Genomic DNA, 22128 nt, shown 5'->3' with positions numbered 1-22128 from the left:
GGGATGTTCTGGGGAGGATGACAGGGTCCATGGGTGGGGCACGCCAATCATGAGCAATAGTGCCTGGTGCTCCTGCTCAGACCCCAGGAGGGCTGTGTGCAGTGTGTGAACTACCAGGGAGTGAGGAGTATGTGGACAGCAGGGCCTGGCTTCTCTCAGACCCAGTTCACACCAAGGAGGGATCATCACGCACAAACCCAGAGAGAGAGGGCTGGCTGGAGGCAGAAATGCTGCCAGAGTGGGCACAGCACCCCAAACCCTGTCCTTGTGCGTGAAGCCGGGCTCTGGTGTGGCCATGCCTGCCACCGGCCCAGCATCTAGGATGAGAGTGCAGTGCAGGTCTCTGAGAACAGAGAGGCATTGTCTGGGGCCCAGAGGACTTCTGCATTCTCATCACCTCCCTCCCGTCTCCTCCCCTGCCCCCGGGACAGGTTGGAGACAGTAGGGTCATGACCAGCTTCCCATCTCCAGTGAAAAGCTTGGGGCCTTTGCTTAATGAGGTCATGGTGCTTGAAGGGGAGAATGGAGAGGGCCTACTGGGTGGGGGAAACCTTGTTCTCTGCCTTCTCGGCTCCACCCTGACCTCATTCCCTGCCCTCAGTATGCTTCCTTCTGCGTTTGCCTACGTTAAGGAAGGTTCCACCAGGCAATCTGCTCTCAGCCACCGGCCACGGCCCTCAGCGTGGCTGTGCGTGCCGTGGACAGGGTGGGGAGCCCCGAGCCCATGGCGCAGTCAGCACTCCACCCACCACAGCCTCACCCCTGTTGTCGGGGAAAATGGCACCTCGAGGACAGAGTGTACCTTGCATTCCGGGGAGAATGTACTTTTTCTCCGCTATCTGATGGAGCTCAGGCCAAAGACATGTATCTCCCTGCCCTTCCTTTCTTCCTCCGAGGGCACCCCGTCCTTAATCAGGGCACCTTGCCGTGCTCTGGAAAACAGACATGTCCGTCCACGTGGAAGCAGGCTCCCCCCCTGGGCATCCCATAAGATCTGGCATGTGGGGCAGTCCGGGCCCGAGCCCCAGGCTGGCCCTGGGCCACAACCCTCCTCCCCAGGCTGGCCTGCTGCCTCCCGTGAGTCACTCAGGGAACCAGGAAGGCCACCACAGGAGGAAAACAACCGCCCCGTGGCCCGGGCCTGGTAAAGCTGGGCATTCCTTGCCACCCATTCAAGCCGGGCCTGTCCCTGGGGCAACAGGAAGGGGCAGCAGGACGAGTGTCCTGGAACTCAGTGTGTGGTCCCCACTTGTCATTTCTGACGTCAGCATCACCGAGTGCCCTTCCAGAAGGCAGGAACCAGGAAGGGCAGAAATCAGGAGATCAGAACGGTGCCAGGTGGCTTCCAGGAAAACTGGGTTGAGCCCATCACGCTGACCAGTGCCTTTTGGTAAACAGGCCGCAGCTCTGCCCTCCTGGCTCATCGCGAACACACACACCCAGGGTGTTACCCTCTCCCCACTCCGCATCCGCATCTCAGATCTGGTTCTTCATGTTGAGGCATATAGTTTGGTTATGGGTCTGTCTTCCCACCGGCGAGGCCCAGGTTTCTCATCCCTGACCGTGGGCACAAGGCTGGCCGCCTGCACTCAGGGGACATCTTTGGAGTAAATGAATGAACGCTCAGGCTCCATACAGCACCCCAGTGATTCGGGTGGTCATGCAGCCCCTTGGAGACTCCTCCAAAAGCGGGGGGAGAGAAAGTGTCTGTGGCAGGAGGTCGCATTCTCTGTGAAATGGGATTATAATAGCACCACCGAATAGAGTTGGGGATGAACTGACTTAATTTGATTTGTAAAGCACTTAGAACCATGGTTCAATAAATCATTATTATTGTTGTTAATGCTTGATATTTAATAACTAGAGGCCTGGTGCACAGAATTTGTGCATTTGGGGGGGGGGTCCCCTCAGCCTGGCCTGCACCCTCTCGCAGTATGGGAGCCCTCGGGGGATGTCCAACTGACAGCTTAGGCCCGCTCTCCTAAGCTGTCTGTCAGGCATCCTTAGCACTGCCTCGGAGGCGGGATGATGGATGGAGATGAGGAGCTTGTCATTAGATGTGTTACAGTTGAGATGCTTATTTCGCATCCAAGAAGAGATATGTGGTATCTAGTTGGGCTCATGAGTCTGGAGATTGGGGGAGAGGCCAAGGTTAGAGAGGCAGGTCCAAGAGAAGGTAGAAATTATCAAAGGACTAAAATAACTAGAAAAAAGAGGAAACCCAAGGACTGAGCTGGATCCCATTGTTGAGATGTTGAGAAAAGGAGGAGGAAGCACAGGGAGCCTGAGGAAGAGCAGCCAGAAGGTGGGAGGACACGCAGGAGACAGTGGCGTCCTGGGGCCAGGGAAGGAAGACAAGGTTTTCAGGAGGAGGGAGGAATCAACTGTGTCAACTCCTGCTGAGAGGCCAGCTGAGATGAGGACTGAAAAGTGACCACTGGGAGAGTTGGTTATGAGGACTGTCAGTGGATCCTTGGAAAAGAAAGTGGTAATGACTAGGACTTAAGATTGGTTCACCAAGAACAGGTTTTGCAAGATGAAGCACATTCTTCTATTGAGAAAGTGTTCCTGGCCAAGGTAATAGTTTGCCAAGATTTCAACATGGTGTTTGAAAAAACAGATTCTTCTGGTGTTTTTGAACATAAGAGCAAAATAGGGGCTTGTGAAACAGTCGTATACTTGAATTTGTAAATGGCATATTCTACCCTCTCTCCTCTTGGCCTGTTCAAAAATTTTAGCAAGGACTTGAATAAAAATATCACTGGCAGTTAGTCCAATTTGTAGATTTTGCAAAGCTAGGTAAGACAAAAGAAATATGTTGACAGAGCCAGGCCGGTGTGGCTCAGTGGTTGAGCATCGACCCATGAACCAAGAAGTCACTGGTTCAATTCCTGGTAGGGCACATTCCTGGGTGGCAGGCTCAATTCCAGGTATGTGTGTGTGTGTGTGGGGGGGGGGGGCAAGCAGGGGGAGGGGTGAAGGAGGGAGAGGGGGATGCAGGAAGCAGCCGATCAATGTTTCTATCTCTCCATCCCTCTCCCTTCCTCTCTCTCTAAAATCAATAAAAACATTTTAAAAATAGAAATATGTTGACAGAACACAGGATTTCACAGGACTAACTAAATGGGCAGCGCTAGCAAAATGACATTTAATGGGAATACCTGCATTTTAGTAGCAAGAACTGAATGTGTAAATATCAGATGAGGGAACAGTGTTTGGACACAGTACATGAGAACATGACCCCACAGTGTATGTTGATAATAGCTCCATATAAAGCAGCATAGTGACATGTTACCAAAAGCTATTGTCATCTCACACAGCCATGACCGAAGAGTGATATCTACAATAATTAGCGAGCTTAAGACATCCTGAGCTGGTCAATCGCACTTATGGTATTTTTTAGAAAATATATTTTATTGATTTTTTACAGAGAGGAAGGGAGAGAGATAGAGAGCTAGAAACATCGATGAGAGAGAAACATCTATCAGCTGCCTCCTGCACATCTCCCACTGGGGATGTGCCCGCAACCCAGGTACATGCCCTTGACCGGAATCGAACCTGGGACCCTTCAGTCCGTAGGCCGATGCTCTATCCACTGAGCCAAACTGGTTTCGGCCGCACTTATGGTATTTTTTGTTCTATTCTGGCACCATGTGTAAAGGGGGGAACTGACATAGTAGGGTGCATAGGGAGGAGAAAAACTGGACCCGCTGAAGACCACTGCCACCTGCTGGTCAGCCTGCATCCGTCTCTTCCTTTCCGGTTCACGCTGTTCCAGAATGCTTTCATTGAACGTGAACAGAATCACATCACTCACTTATTTAAAGTCTTCAGTGCTCTTTTTCTCATGGCCTAAGGAATAAAACCCAAGACTCAAATCTAGATTTTTCAAAATCCAAGGCCCCAGCAAGCAAGATGGAGATAAAATTCTGTTTTGTTTTAATGGTTTTTATAACAAGGAGGAGAGTCAGAAGAACCTACTGTAAGTTAGTCCCCAAAGCCAAGGGCTCAAACAATGAAGGTGAGCAAGCAGAGTGGGTGGAGGGACAAGTCAGAAGGTCGTGGTGAGCAGCGGGGACAGAGGCATCCACCATCCTCCCTGTGGAATGGCTCCTGGTGAGCTGGACACATGGGAAGAAAGGGCTGCAGACAGGGCTTTAGCAAGGACTTGAATAATTCCCTACTGGGAATTGAACCAGTGTTTTTGGTTCATGGGTCAATGCTCAACCACTGAGCCACACCGGCCTGGCTCTGTCAACATATTTCTTTTGTCTTACCTAGCTTTGCAAAATATGCAAATTGGACTAACTGCCAGTGATATTTTTATTCAAGTCCTTGCTAAAATTATTATTCTGCAGCCTGTTCTTCTGTGAGGACCAGAATCTCCATTGGGGTCCACCTGTGCTCTTGTTCTTCTCTTTTCACAGCCGTGCACTATTTAGTGATGGGGATAATTCTGAGAAATGCATCGTTAGGCAACTGCGCCTTTGTGCAAACATCACGAAGTGCACTTACACAAACCTGGATAGTATAGTCCGCCACACACCCAGGCTACATGGTCTAGCTTACTGCTCCCAGGCTCCAAGCCTGCACAGGCTATTACTGTACAAAACAACCCGAGATTAAATCAAGCACAAGAGAAAATGATGCAATCAAAAGACACAGTAAACACGAGATATATGAGGCTGCTGCCAGCATAACACGAAATACTATTTATGGCAAACTTTTTTCATGAGTGGAAAGCGCACACTCTAAAATAACGATAAAATGTATGGTATAGAAAATACATAAGTAGCAGCAGTCATTTATTATCATTATCAAGTACTATGAACTGTATGTGCCATTGTAAGTGCTAGTCTTTACACAACTGGCAGCGCAGTAGGTTTGTCTACACCAGCATCACCATAAACACCCGAGTAGTGCATTGTGCTGTGACCTGTGACAGCCCGGAATCCAATTCCATTTGCCATAACATTGCTGCCTACGGCATCAGGGCTGGGATTCTGCAGCACCAGCCTGGGGGAAATGCCGGGGCAGACAGAGAAAGGATGGCAAGCACAGCCCCACCTTCCTTCATTCACCTCAGTATCGGTAGTGTGACCAAATCGGTGAGAGATAGCATGTAAGCCCAGAACCTGGCATCCAGAGGGTGCAAGTGTGAGGGACAGGAGCATGGTTCATGGACACTGGGTGATGGCTGCCTTCCTACCTGAACTCTGATGAAGAGTCAAGGCCCCCTGGAAACTGCCAGAGACAAGCCCAAGGACGTGTGTGATTCTCTGGGCAGGACTGAGGGGCTCAGTGGGCCAATGATATAGCAGGAGAGGGAGGCATAGAAAACAGTGACTGAGGCAGGAGAAAGTTCTTGCCCCCAGGCCAGGGGTGTGGGCCATCCAGCCCACAGGCCGTGTAAGGCCCTTGAAATCATTTGGTCTGGCCCTGCCAGGCATGAGGGGTGAGTTAATTAAATATCTGACCAGATATAGCAGGCTAATGTTTAAGTCGATAATTTTGTATGGCCCACGAATGGTGTTATAAATATCCCAATGGCCCTTGGCAGATAAAAGGTGCCCCACCCCTGCTGTAGGCCCTGAGAGAGAGGAGTAGGGTTTCTTGTCTGTGTGTTGTGGGAGGACCGCGGTGGTAGCTGCACCAGCGTGGGCACGAGGGTACAGCATGTCTCATTTCATGGGTATAAACAGAAGCATTCACTGGAGCCAGCCGGGGGCTTTGTATGCCAGCGATCAGAGTGTATCCCTCAGGCAAACAAGCCAACGACAAAGAGCAGACAAACGGCTAGCGTTTGTTCTGGTTTTTGCTTTTTTTTTTTCTCCTCTAGGAAGACGTGTTGGTCTTGGTTGTCCTCTGGGTTTTTCCTCTCGCTCTCACGCAACGCTCCCTGCACAGGCGTTACATAACAGCGGAGACGGCAGGGAGCACCTACACAAGAGGGCATGACAGTTAGACAATGGGCAGGCAGAGGCTGCCCTGAGAAAACAGAGTCATTCATGAGCTGGGTGAGAGGAGGCTCTGTTCCCAGCTTGGCTCCCTGGTAAATGAAGGGCTCTGGGGACAAAGAGGGAAACTTTATCCTCTCGCAATTTTCCCACAGTGGCAGGCTCACAGAAAAACAAGGCACTGGTTGGCTTGGAGGAGAAAAGGCAACCATAGCCATAGACTTGGCCTTCTCCCCCAGATCGGTGTCTCGTGCCAAATCCACAGAACGATCGCCCGGTGAGGGAACAGCAAGGCTAACTTGCTGTGGGTCCGCCTTGTGCTTCTGTCTGTTTTCGTCAACACTGGCTGGGTTTTCATCTCTGAACCAGCTCCTGTTTTACCTCTGTGCTGGCTCACCGTTGTGAAGGGGAAGAATGCTGTCAGTCAAGATGATTACCCAGAGGCAGAAATAACAACTCCTTTTCTAAGTGCAGGATGCTAAGCAGAACTGGGGTGCACCTTCCTGGACACAGCCAGCCAGCTCACCTGTTCCGGGGTGCTCTTCAGCCCAAGGACAGGGCAGCTATTGCGCTGGGGTCACAACCAGAAAATACTTGGCTGCTGGGCCCAGGGGTTCTCTGCATGGGACTCTATGCTGCCACTGTATGTATTCTGCTGCTTTAACTTATGAACCAGAAATGCTGAAAATTCAACCAAAAAGTGATAAGTGTCCTGTAGTGAGTGTTTTATATAAGACTAAATTTCATGCCAAGAAGATACCAAAATTATAACAAATAATCTTAGATGTTTATTTAAAAAAAAACAACATCAGAAAAGACCAATTGAACTTGGTTCAAAGCTCTTGTCCAACTTATCTATTTAAAGAGATCATTAGAGTCCATTGTGGTATGCCTTGACCCACGGCACTGTTCCTACCACTAGAAATTCTACTAGAACTTCCGGTGCAGAGTGGTTCCTGCCATGGGGTAGGTTATAACATTATAAGGTATAAAGATCCCTCTTTATCCACCCTGGAGGGCTGTCTTCCTACCCAGGCCCAGGGGCCACCACAGGATAAAAGAGAGAATAGAGGCAGGAGATGCAAAATGCTTCCCGAATGATCAACGGGCACCCATGCGATCCAGTCTGGGGTACATGTGAAACAGATGTGGGTTTGTCAGCTCAGCCTCATCCCGGGAGGCTCCGTCCTTCTGGTCACCGAGCCTACAGGTGCCAGGTAAGAACAGACAGTGCTGACATGCTCTGAATCTGACAGGTGGGCCTGGCTCCTAACGTCAAAACTTGGTCATTATGTGACCTCGAAGAAGTTGCTTTATTTGATTTCCTCAGTTGAGTCCATCACAATGGACACTATATGCATTAGGAAGATGGCAGAGCCGGCCAGGCATTCCTGGGAGAGTGGAAGGAAGCAGCAATTTTTTTAGAAGAATCCCCATTGACCTGGGAAAACTGCCCGAAGGCTGTCATTGTTTCATGCCCTGGGGATGGAAGCCACTGCACGAAATATGTTGCCACCGAGTCCTACACTGTCTTTAATTCTACCCTTGAAAGAGAAACGTTTAAAATTTTCTGATTTATGCTCCAAGTATAAAAAGTCACCTTTCACCAAATTCATGTGTCTCCTCTAATGGGTTCCACTTCAGCCTGGGACAGAAGAATCCAAAGCCTTAGCATTAGCTAACCTTTTTGGCCATTTATCATGTCCCAGGTACCATTGTACTCACAACAGAACGAGGAAGACAGGTGACACAATGTGTTAAAGGCCTTGAGCATGGAGCCTGGGAGCCTGTCTAACCCCAATAGCAGTGGCTGGGGAAGACCTTCCCGGAGAGGTGCTACCTGAGCTGAATCTTGAAGCGCACCTGGCTAGTCAGGTGAAGGGATGGGTGCTCCCAGGCAGGAGGAGAGCATGCAAGGGCATGCAAGGCAGGAGAGCCTGCGTGTTTCATACATTGCAATAGTTCCATGTGGCTGGAGTGTGGGGCGAAGTGGTGAGAGGGATGTGGTGAGTAGGATCTGGAGATGTAGATGGGGGGGCAGGGGTAGAGCTCCACAATATTCCCAACTAGCCCCTAGACATCATTTCTCCCTAAACAATACCTTTAATAGAGATATTTAGTGCTCTAAACATCTACGAATGTTTTGATTCTTCAAGCAGAATGGCAAAGCAGAGAAAGCCCATGGGTAATTCCTTACGTGTTTTCACATCAGCAGTCCCTCTAATTACCCATTTTCTTTCCAATTGAAAAGAATATTTCGGGCCATTAAGTTTATGCTTCCATAACTATTTATCTTCTCCAACTCACCTTTGAAACTGATCTTTGTTGGAAAAGCTATTTTTCATCACACTGGTCTAGATCACTCAATGACTAATCTAAACATTTTTTAAATTTTTTATTTTTATTGATTTCAGAGAGGAAGGGAGAGGGAGAGAGAGATAGAAACATCAATGATGAGAGAGAATCATCCATTGGCTGCCTCCTGCATGCCCTCCCCCACACTGGGGATTAAACCTGCAACCCAGGCATGTGCCCTTGGCTGGAATTGAACCTGGGATCCCTCAGTCCGCAGGCCAACGCTCCATCCACTGAGCCAAACCAGTTAGGACTCAATGACTAATCTATTGACGACAGTTACTTTTCAAAGGGGCCTCACATTTTAAACTTAATGGTAGCTACCATTATACTATTATTATATGACCGGCCCTGTGCTAACTGCTTTTGAAATATTTTTAATCAATCCTCACACCAACTCAGTGAGGTAGATACTATTATTATTTCCATTTTATGGGTGAGAAAAATAAGGCCTGATAAAGCAACAGCTTAGAAATAGCAGAAGTGTGATTCTATGGGTTTGATTCCCAAACCCCACTCCTTACCAGCTCATTCCCTACTGTTTTAAAAAACCTTCAAGGTGAACCACTTAAAGCAAGATGCTTCACAGTGGAGGCTTCTGGTCCAAGGTGGGATAGCTAGGCAGGAAGCCAGAAGCTGGTAGAAGGAGAAAGATGCTCAAAAAGGCTTGATTCCCAGAGCCCCATCCCAGCCACACCCCTTGTTTAATAACTGAAACTCTTTTTTAGGCTGGTCCACATGAATTTATTATCCAATAAACCAGCAGGATGTGGTTGAGTTCACTCCCAGAAGCCACTGGTCTCTAGTAGCAGCAGTTTTATCCCCCGAATGGGGATAGTTGGGCCATAGGAAAGAAGCCAAACTTTCCTGAATTCAGACCCACATTTCATTTCCTAGCCAGAGGTCACCTTGAAGCAGTGGGAAGCAAAGCTTCCCTGAGGAAGAGGATTGAGGCCTGAGGATGGCTCAATGGGAGCGATTTATTACTTTCATGGTGTAGTCACAGTGCAATACTTAGTAAAAATTGTTCTCAGGATATGAGTTTGTTCTCTCCCTGCAATGGTGCTTCTGGGGTGCCCCCATAAACCCTTTCTCTTATCAGGCTTCAGGGACTTACTGATTGGTTCTTCTATGGATTGGGATCTAGAAAAGGCAACTCCTTGAATATGAGCTTTTTCAAATGCCTTTGGAAGGAATATGGATTTACCAGCCATCTTCCTGGGAAGAGGTATCTACATCAACTACATGATTGGCACCCAGGTCATCAGGAGGGAGAAAGGGATGAACAGCCACCCAGGCCCCTAGCCTGCGAGGGGCTCCCTGCAGGGCTACTAGGAAAAGAGATGAAGGCCTGGAGCCCAAGATTCCAGTCCAGCTCCTCACTCTTAGGGCAATCTTCCCAATCACGGACAGGAGCTACATGCCGGGCTCACTCACTCCCACTCCCAGGATGAAACAAATGGGAGTGGACGCCATCAGCCATTCTCTAAAGCCAGAGCCAGCCTCCTTAGAAGCCTTGTGCTTTTCTAACAGGACATAGGAAAATTAAGGGAAGCTGGTAGATTCCAAGGACTTAGCAAGGTTTAGGCTATGGCACCAGGTCACACAGCCTCTGAGTGACCAAGCTACATCACCACCACAGTTCTCTCTGACTCCAAAGTCCAGGCCTCTTCTACATGAGATTTGAACCTCTTGTGTAGAGTTTGGTCAGTTAAGACTACAAAAGGGAGAGAAAAGGAAGCCCAGGGTTGAATAGATATCTATAATAATAAAAGCATAATATGCTAATTAGACCAGACAGCTGACTGACCTTCCGGATGAAGCCAGGGCTATGAGGGCCGAGGCAGCCACTGTGGCTGTGAGGGCTGAGCCCCTTGCACGAATTTTGTGCACGGGGCCTTTAGTGAACATATAAGCTCCTGAACATTGCTGACACTAAATAGCCGGGCCCTCATTTCAGATATAATTATAGCCATGCCTAAAAGTTGGAATTCACATTTAAAACCTCTGGTGCTGTAGCGGCCATTGAGTATGAGGAATACTCCAGTCCAGCTCCTCACTCTGCATCCTATGATGCAGAAAGGAGAAAATAAAGCCCTAGAATTCAGCTCACTCACCCAAGTCACTGACATATCAAAGAAAATCTCTTCTAAGTCCTTGTAGGTGGCTTAGGGTGGAAGGAAATGCCCATATTTCCTACATAGAAATAAACAGCGGTCATCAGAGCAGTGTGGCCAGGTCTTTTCTGGCCAGAAGGTCACTGTGGGCTCCAGGAATTACTTGCTCAGCCTAAGAGAGTTACTCACTTCGGAGGGTGAAAAACATGCACCTACCCCGGAATGTCAGAGCTTGACAGTCTTAGTCACTTGGAATCAGGCCAAAGTAAATTCCTAGTACTGACCCGCCCAGGCCTGGAGCTGGCTGGGACCGGAGGGAAATCCCAACACAGATGGGAAAGCTTGTGCTGTGGCCCTCCCCTCCCTGGGGCAGGTCTGCTCCAGGTGCGCCAGGATCTGAGGAAAGCTGTGGGTGATGAGTGGTCGTGCACGGTCATGAGCCGGTCAATGGCATCTCTGTTTGGTTCCCTGCCTGAGTTGGGGCTGTAGCTTACATAACAGTTTGGCAGGGGATGCAGCCAGGCGGAAGCACGCGGGTTTCCAGCAGCTTATAATCATCTTTGATTTCTCTGTTTGCTCAGCAGCTTTTATGTGGTGGGGGAGGCAGGGGTGCAGGAATCTGACACTCTACAATCTCCTGTTCCTTCTGTGGAGCAAACAGCCCCAAACAGATCCCTATGGTCAGGGCATTGGCAACTGCAACGCAGGTCCTCTCTGGGGGAGGAGCTGCCCTGGAGCCCAGTCTGGGACCAAGAAGGCCGGGGATTGAGCTCAAGTCAGGCCCTCACCAGGTGCACATGAGCCTAATGGCTAAGGTCCTGGCTGCTGGCAGTGCCTGGCACTGTTTGCCCTCTTGGCTGTGAGGGTTATGGTGTCCCCATCTGATAATGCAGGTCACGGTGTCCCATGCCATGTCTACCCAGAAAGGCCTTGTGTCATGCTAACAATTGCCTCTCTCTATGGCATCACGTCCATGTAGGTACCAGGATGATCATGCTGGAACCCTGGGTGTGAGGGAGCAACCAAGCTAGACAGTGACATTTCACCAGTGTCCAGCATTGTTTGATCCTTATTTGCCTGGAGTTGAGAAGCAACTGTTCCCTTTAGAAGGAGCACATTCTAGTCACTCGCTGCAGTCCCCACTAGTCCCTACTGTCTTTCACCCGGAAGGTCTGTTCATTTGCTTGTTTCACTTTGCTCATTCTTAGAGACATTTTTAGGATGAATTTCCAGCTCTATCTTAATTGTAATCATTTGATATCATAATCACTGGTTTATCTCTCTGATTCTCCCAATGGACTGGGAGGTCTTTGGGCAAGGGTCCAAACCGACCATTCATTTATTCATTCAACAAACTGTCTACAGAGCCATCCCCTTGGGCAGAGTGCCTAGTGCTGGTCATTTTGTTAGGAATATGGCATTCATCATGGGGCTTCCTGCACTTGGCACGTGCTCTATGTATGTGTTTAGATTAAATAAATAGATGACAAATTCTTCCTTGTGCAGCCTGTTGATCTTGGTATTGTGGTTCTGTCACCAAATATGCCGTGTCTCGACCTTGTACACAGGCTTACTGATAGGGTGCACCTTGTTTGAGAAGTAATTTGTGTAATGAACTTGTGTAATGTTGTGCTCAGATATTTCCCTATATTCAGATATTTCTAATCCCCAGCTTGCATCTCTGACCACATTTTTGCCACTCCCGGCCTTCTTCAGCCATGCCAAACTGCTTGTATGACGTCCCTATACTCACCTTGCTTCTGGCACACCCCTGCCCTTGCACACACTGTCCCCTTGGTCCTGAATGCCCTTAATCTTGTCCTCTACTTTGCCTTTTTTACCAACCCTCCTGGCCAGCTTCCAGTCAACTCATAAGACTCAGCTCAGAAGTCACCTTCCCCTAGAGCAGTGGTTCTCAACCTTCCTAATGCCATGACCCTTTGATACAGTTCCTCATGTTGTGGTGACCCCCAATTTCATTGTTACAAATTGAACATAATTAAAGCCTAGTGATTAACCACAAAAAAATATGTAATTATATATGTGTTTTCCGATGGTCTTGGGCGACCCCCTGTGAAAAGGTCGTTCGACCCCCAAAGGGGTCGCGACCCACAGGTTGAGAACCGCTGTCCTAGAGCCTCTCTGATTCCTCCAGGCTGGGGTAGGGGCTCTGTGCTGATTTCCTGTGCAGGTCTTTCATGAGACTGTCTCTGCCATCATGCTGAAAGCCCGCGGAGGGCAGGGACTGTCTCGATTCACCTCTGAATTCTCAGCGCCACCCGCAAAACAGGAACATTCTAAGGAGAGGGAGGATGTCTTAGCTGGCTTGTAAATGAGACCCTAGCCCGGCCCAGGGCCCACTTCGGCAGCACCCACCACCTCAGTGCCTACGCAGCCCCAACTTCGACACCCCTGCAGAGACCACATGGCTGGCTGGATTCTGGCTTCACACAGAGTCTAGCTCTCTGTTGACTTATCCTGTTCTTTCCCCACTCGAATTACTGCCCCTGCTCTGTGTGTTTTCTTAGGCTTTCAGTGTTTGAGTACATGACATTCTTTTGCTCCTCATATGAAAACAATGCCATCTGTTCACTAGACGGAAATTCCATCCAGAGAAATGCAACCAGGTTTTTGCTGCAAAACACCCCCAAAATACCTCTGTGGGACTCTGGGTGGGAGGGCTCTTAGTTGTGTGTGATTCCCCCCCCCCTTTCTTTGATCTTAGAGTCAGAACTTTCCTATGAGATCTGTTTCAATGAAACCTGTGCCTCAATGAAAATAACACCCTCCTTAAATCTCAGTCTAGCAACCCCGAGGGTGATGATGGTCTAGACCAGTGGTCGGCAAACTCATTAGTCAACAGAGCCAAATATCAACAGTACGATGATTGAAATTTCTTTTGAGAGCCAAATTTTTTAAACTTAAACTATATAAGTAGGTACATTGTTATTAAGTTAATTAGGGTACTCCTAAGCTGGCCTTTGCTAAAAACTAAAAACGTCCTCAATCTGATTGAGGTACCGTTCGCTGAGGTCAACCCCTTCCAACTCTCCCATCCTCAACTCGTGCATGAATCGCAGGGCGCTGCATATCCCATTGCCCGACCGAGACTGACGACACCCCCCACTTCTTCTAACGCCACTTCTTCAATATAGACTCGCCCGGGCCGAAAACCGACTTCTGTGCATGGACCACGAAGTTTCAATCGCACTGTACGTGCACGCCTGCATGTGGTATTTTGTGGAAGAGCCACACTCAAGGGGCCAAAGAGCCGCATGTGGCTCGCGAGCCGCGGTTTGCCGACCACTGGGCTAGGAAGTCATGTTCAGTCCTTTGTATCGAACACCCACAAAGCACTACTGCCTACAGTATACACGTCTGCCGACGGGCAACCTGGCGTCATGTAGACCCACAGACAGTCACAAGGCTTACGTTGCGGGTCAGATGGGGAGGAGGCAGGCGCGCAGACCACAGCAGCAAGGGGCAGACTGAAACAAGTGGTGTGATCAACGTCAAGCCACTGTTGTGGAGAAGCTGGGAAGAGGGGGGGAAGATCTATTCTAATAATGTCACCGCCTCCGCTTAAGGTCATTCAGTGGTTCTCCATTGTTTTCGAGGTCAAGTCCAGATGCCTTAATATGGCTTGATTCAAGGCCTTCTGTGATCTGGGTCTTGGCTGTTCAGTACCCCACTTTGCCTCCCTCGTACCTCCCCTGGCCCGCACTTACACCCAGCGCCCCAGCCTCAGGGACCCACTTGTCCCTAAATGAAGCCGGCTCCTTCACCTCTCTTTGCATCTGCAGTTTTCTTTGCCTAGAATGTCCTCTTCTTTTTCCACACCAACTATTAGATTCAACTGAGATGTCCAGTCCTAGAAAAACTGCTCAGACTGAATTATGTGTTTGCAGTCCCTTAGCCTCCTGTGCGCACCTCACTTGCCTCCATTATCACGTCTTCTCCACTACATGGTGAGTTTCCTGGGGACAAGGATTGATTCTCACCTCTATGAGCCTCAGAAAATAATAAAATGCAAGGAACCTAGTAGATATGCAATATGTAGCTGCTAAACATTATAATTGCTGAATACATCTGTGGCAATCAAGGAAGTCTTTATGTAGGAGATGGCAAACTTCTGAAAATTAAGTTTACTATAATTGATGAAGAAAGGGAAAGGGTATTTCAAATGGAAAGAACAACTTATTTGGATATGTCTCAAAGGGCTCAATAGATATTTATTGCTAGTTTGGCAGAATCTTGCAAAGTAAACCCTACCCTATGATCCAGCAATTTCACTCTGAAGTATTTACCCAAGAGAAATAAAAACATGTGCCCACAGAAAGACTTGCACAAGAACGTTTCGGGAAGCTTTATCCATTGTAGCCCCAAACTGGAAATAACCAAATATCATCAGGTGAATCAACAAACAAATTGTGGAATATTCACACATGGAATATTACACATAATCAAAAGGAACAAACCACTAATACAGGGAATGACATGGATAAGTCTCTAAAACATTTCGAGTTTAAGAATCTGGCAGATGCAGAAAGAGTACATACTAGATGGTTCCATTTATAATGAAGTTCAAGAACAGATTGCTCAGTCTAAGAAAACTTTAACTCAATTTTCTAAAAATCATTTCTTGAGTACCAACTCTGTCCCTGGCACTCTTTTGGGGACTGTTCTGGTAGCACTCCAGGTGTACCTGGGGGTAGGTTAGAGGACACAACAAGCAAAAATCCCTGCCCTTGTGGTGCTTGTATTCTTCCTGGTCAGCTTGCTGAGTTCAATGCAAAAGGACAAGCTGACATTTATCTCCACTGAAGCTGGTGACCTGCTCCAGGAGCTTGTCAATGCCAGGGCTGGCAGGCACTCCGACGCTTAGCTTAGCCAGGTGATCTGGACCGCGTTGGAATTTGTTTAGCAGCACTTTGAAACATTCCAATGATACTTGCCTTGCCTAGTGATAAGCAGGTGCTCCGCCAAGGGATGGAGCACAAGACTTACTCTTATCTCAGAACACAGACATCAGGGACCATGGGAAAGAGTGCTCTGGAAGGAGGTATTGCTTTAGGTATTACCTGGGGCAGGCCCTGTGCTGGGAAAGGAATGCAGACCCCAAGTGGAGGAGGCCCATACTGCAGGCCTGTGGGGAGAAGAGGGGGAGGGCTGGCAGGCTGCATCCCTTGGTAGTTCTCACCAGCAGCCCAAATCAGGCACCTAAACCAGTCACTTAGCAAGGGATTTTATGAATTGAAAAGGTTGCAGTAGAAAACCAAAATTGCTCCAAAGAAGCCTAAAGAAGCTAATGTGAAGTGACCATTTTTCATAAATGTATTCATTTAGATTGGGATACTAAAGGCAGTTTTGTCGCACTTGGGCTACAAAGTGTGTCACTCAAGGAAGTTATTATGCTCATACATTTGACAACTGATGAATGGTGCAGAAACCAACAGTGTTAAACTCGTCTCAGGCAACAAAGGGAATGTGCCTCTGCTGACTTGTATCTCTGGCCAGTCTTCCAGGGGCTGTGCTCAAATCTTCTCTACCGTGTCTTCACCAGCCTTCTTCCCTGTTTATTGATACTAGTCCCTTCCTTCCTTCCTTCCTTCCTTCCTTCCTTCCTTCCTTCCTTCCTTCCTCCCTTCCTTCCTTCCTTCCTTCCTTCCTTCCTTCCTCCCTCCCTCCCTCCCTCCCTCCCTCCCTTCCTTCTTTCCTTCCGAAGAGAAGAGGAGACAGAGAGAGAGAGGGGGAAACATCGATGTGTTGTTCCACTTATTTAAGCATTCACTGGTTGATTCTTGTATGTGCTGTGATTAGGGATTGAACCCACAACCTTGGCACATTGGGATGACCCTCTAACCAACTGAGCTGTCTGACCAGGGTCTATCTCGGTTTATTATTGTCACATGGGGCCAGCCCTGATGAATGGGGGTAGGATGGAGGATGTGGGTCATGGAACCCAGGACAAAAATGCATATAATTCCTAACCTCTCTATAGTTTTTATTCTCTAATGAAGGTCAACATAGAAGAGAAAAATAAATGTAAAAAGGGCACCTTGGGCCCTGACCGGTTTGGCTCAGTGGATAGAGCGTCGGCCTGCGGACTGAAAGGTCCCGGGTTCGATTCCGGTCAAGGGCATGTACCTTGGTTGCGGGCACATCCCCAGTGGGTGGTGTGCAGGAGGCAGCTGATCAATGTTTCTCTCTCATCGATGTTTCCAACTCTCTATCCTTCTCCCCTCCTCTCTGTAAAAAATCAATAAAATATATATATATATATTTAAAAAGGGCACCTTGGGGAGATAAGGGAAATATAATGGTGCTGATTGTGTGTGGGGTAAGTTGTTGGTCTCAGACCAGTTCTTCATACAACACCACATTGCCTCCTCCCTCACTTAGCAGTGAATACCTAAAGCAATACCATTTTTATGGGTCATGCTGCTCTTTATTATTAAAGTTTAATTTCTAGCAACCTGACTTGTCTCAGTCATCCCCCAAGTTATTTTCAGCATGATGGTTTGAAGATCTTGGACAGTTTCTATACCTTCGCTACTATTGAATATCAACATGTTAGAAATAAGCATTTTTAGGAAAACACTGCTTCAGACTTTCAGAGATCTCTGGAGTAGTTAATTAACTACGATAAACATTCTAGGAAGTTTATTGTAGTTTTTAAATAGTCAAACAATATGGGATGGGTTAATTATTTAATAGAACACCATACAAAGGAATACAAATCAGTTGTGAGAATAATGTTATGGGTAAATATTTACTGGTATATTAAACACAAACATATGACGCTGTTTGTACAATGTAATGCAGTGGAGGAGGGGCTGTGCCTATGTATGTATAGCATGTGTATAGGTCTGGAAAGGAAATGAAACAAGTTAGTTATACTGAATATTTTGAAGGTATGAGATCATAAAATCTTAAAATTTCACTCTTTTGGCATATCTATATTTTCTAAATATTCTACAATGAATATAAAATTTTATAATAAAAAGTTATTTTAAAAAGTAACCAAATATACCATTAAAAGTTAAACTTAAGGAAAAAAACCTCTAGAAATTCATGATTCTCTCCATGAAAAGTTTTGGTAGGGACAGTCTTTTTTTTTTTAATATAGTGTATTGATTTTTCACAGAGAGGAAGGGAGAGGGATAGAGAGTCAGAAACATCAATGAGAGAGAAACATCGATCAGCTGCCCCCTGCACACTCCCCACTGGGGCTGTGTCCCGCAACCAAGGTACATGCCCTTGACTGGAATTGAACCTGGGACCCTCTATCCACTGAGCCAAACCGGTCAGGGTGGTAGGGACAGTCTTGATTTCTTCTTCTTGTTGTTAATCCTCACCTGAGGATATTTTCCCATTGATTTTTAGTGAGAGTGGAAAGGACGGGGAGAAACAAAGACAGAGAAACATTGATTTGAGAGAGACACATTGATTGGTTGCCTCCTGCAAGTGCCCCAACAGATTGAGCCTGCAACCCAGATATATGCCCTTGACTGGAATCGAACCAGGGACTCTTCAGTCCACTGACTGACACTCTATCCACAAACTGGCTAGGGCCAGTCTTGATTTCATTTACTTTTGTTCTGGCAATATGGACTTGTATGATTTGTTTTCCCATGTAAAAAGAAGCTGAATATTCCTCTCAATCCTTCAATCTTACATATGATAAGGGGAAAAGAGAATAACACAAGTAAAATGAGCCTCTGTTTTGCCACTGAATATCCATGTAACTTTGGGGAAATCACTTCTCACTTGTGTAAACCAAAATTCCCAAAAAGATTCAGAAAGGAGAAACTTTATTCAGGTGAAATAATTTGCAAACTGGGGGAAAGGCAGCCTCCAGTAGAAAACAAAAGTGCGCTCAGCTGAGATAAAGTGGGCGGGGGGGGGGGGGAGGCACCTTTTTTAGAACAAGTTCCCACCCAAGTTCCCAACTGATCCAATTTTATGCAAATCAGGTTTCCAAATTCATACAGTCTGATTGGTCAGTAGAGATGTGAATGAGGATATCATTGTGCAATTCTGCTTGGATAGGGCAGGTCTCGGTCCATTGGTTGAAAGAGGAAACCAGAGCTTTCCTGCAGTGGTTGATTCAGACAGAGTAAACATGGTGCAGGAAGCTGAGAGTTGAGTCAGAGTTTCTTCCCCGTAGACAAAATACATGAAAACCCCTGTCAGCAAATGTCCCCTAGACTCTTATCTATATTATAGTGCAGGTGGGCAGGGCTGCTTGATTTCATGCTTTGGGCTTCTAGTTATTTATAAAATCTGGGCCCTTGATTGACCATGGAGAGTTCATCTCAGTAAATAAACTCCTTCTCAGGATTCACATCAAATAAATCTTTCTTCTTGGGGTCCACATTTGTAAAATGAGTCGATCTCCATCTTCTAAACCCCTCTATCCCCTCGGCAAAACTCTAGGAGGCTGAGGTCATATGCAGGCAGGTGCAGCTCTATAGCCATCTGACCTGATGGGTAAGTGAATTCCAGATACGTCACATGTGGTGCTATGAGAAGTCCCAGTGCTTTTAGGACATCCACGTATATGTGGCTTCACTGAATGGCTTTGTTTCTTCCCGCCAACGGACACCTATTTTCTGCCCCCCTCCCCGCAAAAAAAAAAAAGAGAGGACAGCAAGAAAGACAATAAACACAAGGAAAGAAAAGAAAGAGGTTAACAGTCATAGAAGGAGGAGCAAAGGGAATTTGAAATCTGGAGGCCAGCTGGGGAGCAGAAAATGAACCATGTATGGAAAGTCAAACTGAAGGGCACAAGTTATGTTCGATTGGATTAATATTAGACTGTTTCTTGAGATGAGAGCCTCAGCTCAGGTATCTTAAAGAAAGTCTGACAATTGCTGGATCTTCAGGAAGCCTTTGTCATGCAAGTTACCTTCAACCTGAGTTATTCATAGTCCCAAAGTTGATGCCCCTTCCCAATCCTAACCACAAGGTTAGCTTGAAATCTTTCTAGAAAGTGAATTCCTGGAAGAAGTACTAGAGTTGATAAGAAGTCCCAGGTTTGAGTCTTAACTCTCCTAATTATAGCCAAATCATTTACTTGCAGAGACTGAATTTCCTTATTTGTAAGATGTGAGGGTTAACACCACCCTGCCTGCCTTCCTAAGTGGCTATAGGGTGGGCTGAGAATCAATGGAATGTAGGGGAAAGTTGTGCCACTGAAACCAATTTTTCCATGTGTTTTCCCATGCATTGTCTGTAATGCTGTGCTCAAGCCAGGCATGGTTACAGATTACATAACAAGCAAATGGATTATAACAGAGGTGATGCTGCTGTCTACCTCTGTCATCAAGAGCTCAGGTTGCAAAACATTGATCTTGTTTCAATACCTGTTTCTTTAAGTTTCAAGAAACAGGATCCACAGCTTCCTTTCCCTACATTTACTTGGACACCCACCAGGCCCAAACCTCATACCCACCCAGCGTATGGCCCTCTGAGAAACCTTTGACAGCCACTGCCAACGTCACTACTGCTATCCTTTTTCTGCTCCACGTCATGAACACAGCAATCAAAGGGGCTTCTTGTGCTTGATGAGTTTTCCCAGCACCCAACCCTGGGAGTATGTGCACCAGGAAGGGCTGTTTGAGGTCTTGAGTGCTTATGAGTTTAGTAATTGGGACACTTGTGCCTCTTTCTGCCAAGTGTCCAAAGACGTGACATTAAAGTCTCCCCATTTGGCACTGGTGGCTCAAGAGTTGAGTCCTGCCGGCACGAGGGCTTAGAGCAGAGGAACTGAAGGTCACGCTGATCCCTGCTCCTGGGGTCATCACCTCCTTGTCCACGATCATCAGACTTGTATTTCCATGTGAACGAGCCAAGGGAAGAGAGTGTTTCTAAGTTTTGTGGGTCTTTCATTCTCTTCTTTTCTTTAAAAAAATTGGACCAGAAACTCCAGTCCTTTCAGCCTTCTTCCTCTCCCTGGAGTCCCGCTGGGTCATATTACCACTAATGGGGCTGTGGCCCTGCCAACTCAAAATGAGGAACAGGTTGGTGCTGCCTCGGTGGCCTAATGAGGAGCCCGGAATGGAAATGAGAATCAAACATGCATTGAAAGTATTCAGTTCCCAGCCAATCGTCCCTCCCCTGTCCCTTGTCATCTCAGGGTCCTTAGCCCGGTGCCAGGAGAAGGTGACCTGCCAAACTGATACCCCATGTAGCTCAAATAGGACCCAGAAGCACACTCTGAACTTGTTTTCTCTGCTCAGCAGCTGCCAAAGCAAGGGCTGAAATGCGGGTCAAGTGAAAATGGGAGCAGGGTTCTCAGGACTGAGCAGAATGAAAAATCTGGGGAATAGGGAGCAGGAAGTCAGACCCAGGGTGGGGGCCTGAAAACCCATCATTGGGATTTTCACTACTCTGAGCAGGGATTGGGAACTTGTCTCAGCATCTTTAGTGGAAAAAGAACAGGGGAGAGGGTGTAGCAGAACAAACATGGTCCCAGGCCTGGTGCTAGGCCACGTCAGCTGCAGGAATGTAAGTTTCTCTCTGAGTCTCAGTTCCCATGGGTGTGTAACGGGGATGGGAATACGTGCTTTACTGCTGCCTGTTGTGAGGACTTTGTAAGACACTGTCTGTGAAAGGGCTTTGTCAACTAGGGGCCCGTTAAATGTGAGGTATTGTTCGATGATTAAAGGTCTTTATAGGCAAATGAATTCATTAGACATCTGGAAGTAGTGAAGTCAGCTAAGCAATTGGGAATGGGCTAAATAGGCTTAAGATAGGGGACCCCTAAATTTTGAGGTTAAAGTTAATAAAATCAACACTTGATATTAAAAGGAAGGTTGTTCAGACCATACTGAATGAAGCAACTGGACAGTAGCCAAAGCGATATCCATGTTGGCAAAAGCACATTGCCAGCATGAAAGGCAGCAACGAGTGGAGCATGGCAGCATGCCACTAGAACTGTCCAGGGGAGATGGCAATGAGTCCTTCCCAGGTGGAGATGGGCCTTCGTTGCTTTGTTCTATTTAGACCACATGGCTGGTGCCCTACCTGGCTTCATGCTCACCAGTCCCCCTTCTGATAAGTTCCTGACTTGCATGGAGATTTCTCACCAGGGACAAATGTGCAGATCAAAGTGCATTTAAAAAATATATATATATGTTTTTTATTGATTTCGGAGAGAGGAAGGGAGAGGGATCGAAACATCAATGAGAAAGAATCATTGATCGGCTGCCTCCTGCACACCCCCTACTGGGGATCAAGTCTGTAACCCAGGCATGTGCCCTGACTGGTAATTGAACTATGATCTCCTGGTTTATAGGTCCATACTCAACCACCATGCCACACCGGCTGGGCCAGAGTGCTTTTTTTTTTTTTTTTTTACTGTAATTTTTTATACATCAGTCTCCTATAAGTTTGATTCATATAAGTCATTTCCCTCTGAGTCCAATTGGGAGCCATGATTGAGATTTTAGACCTCTAGGCTGAGGGAGGACTAAAGCTCAATATGGTAAGATTCTCAAGGATCTTCTAACTTGGATTATTTCTGGGCACCCGATTGACCTCACCTGACTATATACTCTATCCCTCTAAATGCCAACAGCTTTGAAAGTCTAAAAAGCTGACTTGGACCAAAGTTAGGGCTGGAGGAATGGAAAAGGAGAGAGAGGGTTCAGAAATGCCTTGTTAATAACATAGATTTGAGTGGGGTGAAGAAT

The 22128-nt window shown here is 47.2% G+C and overlaps 1 long non-coding RNA gene across 1 annotated transcript; it reads right to left on the bottom strand.

Annotated features, from left to right (window-relative positions):
• Positions 1 to 8835: 8835 nt before the first annotated feature.
• Positions 8836 to 13949, bottom strand: LOC132220643 (uncharacterized). Its single transcript, XR_009449832.1, has 3 exons — positions 13862 to 13949; positions 10430 to 10508; positions 8836 to 8948 (listed from the first exon to the last, which is right to left on the bottom strand). It is a non-coding gene; the product is annotated as an uncharacterized LOC132220643 (long non-coding RNA).
• Positions 13950 to 22128: the final 8179 nt, after the last annotated feature.

Source organism: Myotis daubentonii, chromosome 18 (assembly GCF_963259705.1).
Source record: "Myotis daubentonii chromosome 18, mMyoDau2.1, whole genome shotgun sequence".
Taxonomy (NCBI): domain Eukaryota; kingdom Metazoa; phylum Chordata; class Mammalia; order Chiroptera; family Vespertilionidae; genus Myotis; species Myotis daubentonii.
Note: the sequence above shows the minus strand (reverse complement) of the source record. Positions and strands in the feature narration are given on the sequence as shown.